We start from the raw sequence: 8,204 nt of genomic DNA on the forward strand, positions 1-8,204 counted from the left end.
AATAAAAACAATAGCTCTGCTGCCCCCTAATACTCAAGACAAATATCCTCTGGTAGATTACAAATAAGAGAAATCAATTTGATTTTATACAAGACTGCATTTCATTTTGGAAGATCTTTCGGTCACATTTAAGTGTAAGAGGAAGAGATAACAGATGAAATAGCTTCATGTAGAAACAGAACATTCTTGAACATTTGTTCTAATTCATTCCCAAGTCCAACTGAGCATGATGCAGAATAATGGTTTTCACAACAATGACTCAGACAATCCCCTCCCCCTGCTTCCAAGAATGTTTCCAGTTACATCCAAAACCTTAGATGATGGGGAATGAAAATAGCATCTTATTGCACACCTGTCGTTGGCTCTTGGGAGAAATATCTTCCCTGAATGCTGTAGTGGGAGACTTAATTTATACACATCACAAATTCATATTCATGTGTGCTCCATTTAGGCTTTATTATGTTTACAAATCTTCTGATGAATGAGAAATCAATAATCTGAGGAATTGTAGATGTAGAAATAGAAGAAAAATAGAGTATACCGTGCATGACAGTAAGTGCCAGCCCATAGATGCAGTGTTTGGGGTCTGAAACAATGATGAATGTCAAGTTACCTCAGGATAAATTTTCCAACTATTTATCTTAAAAAGTTAAATTACAGATACATTGCGGAGATTCTTCTGTAAGAAGTTATTAATTTCAGGGGTCAATTTCAATACTGTTTCCGGAAATTTTTCAGGTAGAACTCTTTTCTGAAGTTAGACTTGAGAAAGAACAGCCAAATGTCACCCACGACCACAGACCTCCCTGGGGCCTCAAAGTCAGTGCAAGAGATGAAACAGCACCTGCAGGCTGAACAGGTAACGTTATACAAAGGCATGCCATTCTGTCTCATCATTATGCTTTTTATCATTACAACCACTATTATCAGAAGTTTGAGAGTTTTTTTAAAAAAAGATACTCTATACTTTCAGAGGCTAGGAACTCTTGGCATACATTTTTGATCTCTGATGACCCTTTATTTGTGTTTTTAGTGTATTGTTAAAATTGTCTTTTGAGGAATGTCGTGGTTTTCTTTACATTTTTTTTGGTGGGCAAGACGTCTATTCAGATACAATTCCTGATAGGTTTCTCAGTTTTCAAAAGATGATACAAAGACCCATGAACTTGAATCAGCACTGGTAGAGTTTCTGCATTTCCATTTCTTGCCTCGAAGTCTAACCTTGCATGTTTTCCTACCTACTGTGGTTCATCAGACTTCTTCCTACTTGAATCACTCAAGCTAAGAGGCTGGTGGATGGTCTAAACCCTGCAGTTACTCGACTTCATGGTTCTAGACCCAGTGATTATTTCAGCAGGTGGATACGTGACCCAAGCTGGCTCAATTTAGAGCTTGTCTATGGATTTTCCAAATTTGAAGTGCAGAGCATGTTCTCTCTCTCTTCTTGCCTCCCAGGCTCTGAAGTGCCTAGAACTGTGCCTGATACAAGGTAAGTGTCTCTTCTCATTATTGTTAACCAGGTGTGCCCTTGGGGCTGCTAGGAGCCATGGCCCCCTCCACACAAAGGAGCCTGGAAGAATGAGGGCAGACAAAACAAAAGCTGAGGTGAAAGGTGGAGAGAGAAATCTGGCACAATTCACACAAAGCCATCCTTTTTTATGGTTTGGTTCCATGAGCTAACTCGTTTCTTTTTCTTGTTTAATTTGAGTTGGGATTCTGCCATTTGTAATAAAAAGTTCTGATGATGAACACAACTTGGTGTTATTTAGCAGATGCTTGGGAGTTTGGACTAGAAAAAAAGTGAAGATTGATGCAGGCATTTCTAGTAGTACGGACTCAGGGAATAAGACAGAAAATGTAGGCAGACAGAGTTGAGGGATGGTCATGAACTTAACTTTGGATGTATTAAGTTTGAAGATCTTTGAATTTTGCCACATGGAGCTGCCCATTAGGTGTTTAGAAATAAGGATAGAAAGCTCAGGAGAGAGTTCAGAGGTGGGGATATAGATGTGTGGTCAACAGAATGGAGCTGAAACTGGAGCCCATGACCTTGAATGGGTCCAGTGAGTAAGTGAGTGAAGTCACTCAGTCGTGTCTGACTCTTTGAGACCCCATGGACTGTAGCCCACCATGCTCCTCCATCCATGGGGTTTTCCAGGCAAGAGTACTGGAGTGGGTTGCCATTTCCTTCTCCAAAGGATCTTCCCAACCCAGGGACTGAACCTGGGTCTTCCACATTGTAGGCAGATGCCTTACTGTCTGAGCCACCAGGGAAGTCCGAATGGGTCCAGAGCAGGACTGAAAGAGACACGGCAGAAGGAACAGACAATGGGAGGTGATGTGGTCCAGTGAGAGGACAGGAGAGATGCCAAAGGGGATAATCCTAACAACACCCTCACATGATGCCAAGAGGCTTGGATGGGTGAAAACTCAGAAGAGGCATCACAGGCTATAGGGAGCTTGTTTGTACCACTTGAGAGAAGATTTCAGTTTAGTAGGAGCACAGGATTGAGAAATGGATGGGAGAAATGGATGGGGGAGGTCAGAAGAGGGAAAGGTTTTGGCATTCCATAGTTTTAGTGTAGTCAGATCACTTCTCTTTTTCTTAAGAGTAATTGTGATTTAAGCACATCCACAGGTTGAAGAGAAATCAAAGGGCAGAAAAAATACATCAGATGGATACAAATGGAAAAAGCACATTAAAAGAGGAAGGGATAGAGGGTAAAAGAAGATGTCTCGGAGAGAAAAAAACTATTTCTTTATTTAAGATATTAGGGCAAGAGAAAAAGACCACAATGAGCTTGGAAGAATTTAAGGTAGGAGGTGAATGCTAGGTAGAACTCCATCCCAGGATGTTGAAGCCAAGAAGGTGGATGACAAGGTCATGTGCTACTTGATTGGTGGGTGAAGGAACTTCAGTGTGGACAGAATTTAGAACCACTACAAAAAATTAATTGAGTTTATTATAATAATTTTAGGGTATCACTGAGATTAGAAAGAATAATTTGGCAGTGTATTGTATTCAGTCAGTTTCCACTAGCAGCCCAAGATAAGGAATGGCAAAAACCAAAGATGCATTTGCCTGGTTCAGTGGAAAGTTAAGGAGCAAGGAACTCTAGGATGCCAGGGAGCCTTACTGAGTGAAGAGAGCAGGTTTGTCTCACTTGCTAGCTTGCTGTCAGGGACTTGTCTTACTGTGGATGGCGTGCAGCACAGAATCCAGCACCTCAGGGAGACGCAATAAAGATTTATGCCATTGAATCAAAAGGCACTCGTGAGATTTTATGCTGCACTCTTTAATCTAGTTTCAGCTCTGAAACATAGGAATCACCTTCCTTTCTTCTACACATTTGTTCCGACAGTTTGATTAGAAAGAACAAGATGTTTTTGGAATCATCCCTGTGGAGAAGAGAGGGTGGTGATGGGGCCATGAGAAAAATGGGAAGTAGAAATTTGAGAAAAATAAATGAATGTATTTCCATTCCTATTGTGAGGAAGGAACTGGGTGTGATTGTGTATGTTCCAAGCACAAGTACTGATGGTTTGAGATGAGGCAATGCGTGAGTCACACAGAATGGGAGGTTTTATAAAGAAATTGATCAGCAAGGAGATCTGGGCAGGATACAGGGTGACCAACTATCCCAGTTGCCCAGGATGGAAGGTGACCGTGAGATTTTTTATATTAAAATGGGAAAGTTCCAGAGTGATCAGGATATTTGGTCAGCCTACTGTGTGCAGAGAGACATGAAAAAATTATTAAATATCCATTTCTCTTTAAAATAGAGTAGTTTCAGAATTCCTGGAGAGGTCACTCTGGGAACCCTCCTGAGAAGGAACATTTGATTTGTATCGGCAGACTAAAGAGTGTTAACTCCATGAACTGAACATGTTTCTAAATTGGGCTTCCTGAAGACTTCTAAAACTTCCAAGTAATTGATCTGAAGCTAAAAGTGTAAGCCGGGCCTTTATGATGACATCTTAGATAAACTGTCTTATTACCTATTTTAAAACAGTATTTACCTTAGAACCGGAAAGTGTCATTTAAGGTTACTCACCAGCTTTCTTGCAGTACAGTTTGCAGGATACTGAGGGAAAGAATAGATTCTTTTTTCCTCTCCACCCTCACCTAGCTGAAGAAACACCCATGCTGTCTCCAGTGTTAAGTAGCAGGTGAGATGCTTGCATGTTTCAAAGGCCAAACAAAACATAAACCAGATGGGACCTGCTTTGGTGCTGATCTGAACCAAAAGCTGAATAAAATGAATAAACACACCAAGAACACTCTAGACAATTCTCAACAGAGAAGAAACACACATATGAAAGAAGCATAATTGTCTTTAATTTGCAAATTGATTTTGGATCCTAAGAACCTGGAATGAATGGGGCTTTTTCTTGGGTTTTACCTTTAGTCAGCGATTTCAGCAACATTAAAGACTGTATGGTGGTAGCAGTAGGTGAATGGGTGTAAGGGACAAGTGTGTTCAGAACTTCTCTTGAGGGAGCAGAACCTACAGAGGACAACTGAGGAAGTAGTGGTGGGAAAAACAACACAAAAGTTTTGAACAAAGGAAAATGTAGAAACTTCCAGCACTCCGAGTTGATTGATACTCTCATGCACAGATGCTATGAATGACTTACTGCTTCATTCAAATTCTTGCTGCAAATCAGTGGGTCTCAGGCTTGGCTGCACATTGAAATTACCTGGGGAGCCTTAAAATACCTGATCCCTGGGTCCAATCCCAGCCTTGGTGCTGGACTGCATGTGTGTAACCAAGATTGATAGCCCCTATGCTGTCAATCAGGAAATCAGGAGAAAAGGCCCAGGCCAGTAGTTTCGGAATTGTATGTGCCTAAGAATGGCCTGGAGGGATCGGTAAAATCTCCTGGAGCCCATCTTCAGAGGATTCAGTAGGTCAAGGTGGGGCCTGGAGATTATGCATTTCTAACAAGCTCCCCAGAGCTGCTGCTGCTTCTGGGCCAAGGGTCGCACTGTGAGGACGCTGGCCTGAGTGGATCTTCTGTTACTATGTCTGGAGACAACTAAACCATTCATAATGCCTTGTGGTACCCCTGAGAGTTCTGTGGACCCTCATTTAAGTGTGTTTAGAGGGCACATCTGAATTGATTTGCCCCATTCCCTCCAGCCAATGGGAGGAAGCCCCTCCTTTTTCAAGCCTGGAAGTGTAAGGGCTTTGTTCTTTGCTGACCTTGTTGATTTGAGGGGAAGCCATAAAATTATCATCATAGGTGTCTGGGCACTTGCCAGCCAGCTCCACGGAGTCACTCTGATCTAATGGCACCCCAGCTAGCCAGGCAGTCCTCCTCCTGTGCACTGCTCCATTCTACCTTGGAACCGCCACTCTGTGCCTGCCTTCACCCAACAAGCAGGACCCACAGTGCCTTTGGAGTCCTGCCCCACTGTGCCCAAAGAATAGTACTAAATCGTAGGTACTGTTTGTGGGGGGCATTTGTTCTGCCAAAAAATGTGCTGGCACTTCATACACATCACTTAACTTAAGCTTTGTGCCAACCTTGAAAAACTAGAATTATTATGACCATTTTATAGATGAGGAAAATGAGGCTCAAAGAGTATGACTTGCCCAAAGCCTTAGGGCCATTAAAGGAGAGATGAGATGTGTGGTTGGTCTGGCTCCAAAGTCCATGCTTTCCCCGTACTCTTCTGCCTACCAGGCACAGGTAGACTAGGGTGACAGAAAGAGCAGGGGACCCTAGCTGGTAAATGGTCTGGCCTCCACTCCCAGATACTGCTAAGCAGCTGGGCAGCCTTGGACAGGTTGTAGCTGCCCGCCCCCCCCTGCCCTGCCCAGTGCCTCTGTCCTCAGATCCTTATCTGTGCAAGAAGGGGTTTAACCAGATGGCTACTGTTCCTCCCACTCTTACTTTCTAACATTGTCTCTGAGGCTAATGAAATTGTGCATCCTTTCCTGGGGCTCTGCCCTGCTTGGCGACCACATTGTATTTTCAGCAGATCTGTTTCCAGAGAGAGCACCTTCTAAAGGCCCAGGTTGAGTTACTGTGGCACCACTCAGCCAAGGTAGTGGGAGGTATGTCAATCTGTCTGAGAGCCCCTGATGACAGTTTATAACCCACTCATTGAACTGTCCCATCCACTCTCTGGTGACACTTGGCAGTCAGTTATCTAAGTTGGTACTAGACTGAAAGCTGGTAACCTAAAACCTGAGGGAGAGGAGGACAGGAATCAGACACACTCCATTCTGTGTCCCCTTGCCTGTTGGCCCTGTGCATGCCTGTCACTCACAAGAGGTCAGGGAGGTGCATGTTGGGCTCCACTTTCTGTAGCCCTTCTTCCAGGGCCTGCAAAGGCAAGGATGTGGAAGGATACTGGTCTTACAGCTTTTTATTATGGTATTATTAATTGTTACTAATATTATGGTTATTGCTGCTAATAATACATAGAATGATGTGCTACTTTCCTCCTGGAAGATGAAATGTGACCTAAAATTAGGAACCCTAAATTATTCATTCATATGTTTCTTATTAAAGTGTAGTTGATTTACAGTGTTGTGTTAATTATTGCTGTACAGCAAAGTGATTCAGTTATACATACATATGCATCCTTTTTCTAATATATTCTGTTCCATTATGGTTTGTCACAGGATATTGAATATAGTTTCCTATGCTATACAGGAGTACCTTGTTGTTTATCTTTTCTGCTTATAGAAGCTTATATCTGCTAACCCCAATCTCCTACTCCATCCCTCCCCTAACCCCCTGCATCTTGACAACCAGAGTCCGTTCTCTGTATCTGTCAGTCTATTTCTGTTTCATAGATAAGTTCATTTGTGTCCTATTTTAGATTTCACATATAAGTGATATCATATGGTATTTGTATTTTTCTTTCTTACTTTCTTCACTTAATCTCTAGTTGCATCCATGTTGCTGAAAAGGGCATTGTTTCATTCTTTTTATGGCTGAGTAGTATTCTGTTATAAATATGTGTTACACACCCTTTTTATCAATTCATCTGTCAGTAGACATTTAGTTTGCTTGTTTCCATATCTTGGCTATTGTTAATAGTGCTGAATGGACATAGGGGTGCATGTATCTTTTTGATTTATAGTTTTGTCCAGATACATGCGCAGGAGTGGGATTGCTGGGTCATATAGTAATTCTGTTTTTCATTTTCTGAGGAACCTCTGTACTGTTTTCCACGGTGGCTACACCAACTTATGTTCCTAGCAACACTGTAGGAGGGTGGAACCTTAATCAGAGTTGATCATTTCATTCAAATGAGTGTCATCTTTCATCTGTAATGTGCGAGAAAGCAGCAAGATGAGCCACTGATCTTCAAGTGCCCTCCCAGGCCCTGTGAGATTCCATCACAGATTGGAGGGTACAGAGTAGGTAGATGCCAGGAAACCTGCTTTCTAAACAGGCAAATAATGCAAAGATTTTGTTGTTGTTGACTCTTTATATGTTTAGTGTTAAAATTGTGGTCAGATACTCATAACATAAAATTTACCATCTTAACCATTATAAAGAGTTCAGTTCGGGGGCATTAAGTATATTCACATTTTGGGCCACTAGCACCACCATCCAGCCAGGAACTCTATTTATCTATAAAAATATGTTAACAGTCTTCACACAACACTAAAAATAGCATCTCCAAAAGCAATATTGTTTTGAATTTATAAACCTCCATTGTAGAAATTTAAGGCATTTCACAAACATTGCCTTGTCCATCCTTGTGATGACCTTATATAGAAGCAGACAGACCAAGAAGCAGACAGATAGGAGAGCAGACAGATCAGACTAAAAGGAGGAAAGAGACCCAGGGGATATGCAGGTCTGCTCAATTTCACTTTGACTCGCAGAGACTCAGTGGATCACCCAGGTTCTCCTCGTTTTCAGGTAGGTGAGGATCTTAGAACTTGGATATGTGCCTTTCAGTCTGTTTTCAGTTTTCTAAGACTGTGGTGGTTTAATCCCTAAGTCATGTCTGACTCTTGTGATCCCATGGACTGTAGCCTGCCAGGCTCCTCTGTCTATGGGATTCTCCAGGCAAGAATACTGGAGTGGGTTGCCATTTCCTTCTTCAGTGGATCTACCCCACCCAGGAATCAAACCCAGGTCTCCTGCATTGCAGGCAGATTCTTTACTAACTGAGCTATGAGGGAAGCCCCACAAATGAGTGCTTGTTTTCACAAAGTGTGTTTACTTAA

The sequence above is a fragment of the Oryx dammah genome, unplaced genomic scaffold (assembly GCF_014754425.2).
Source record: "Oryx dammah isolate SB20612 unplaced genomic scaffold, SCBI_Odam_1.1 HiC_scaffold_7, whole genome shotgun sequence".
NCBI lineage: Eukaryota > Metazoa > Chordata > Mammalia > Artiodactyla > Bovidae > Oryx > Oryx dammah.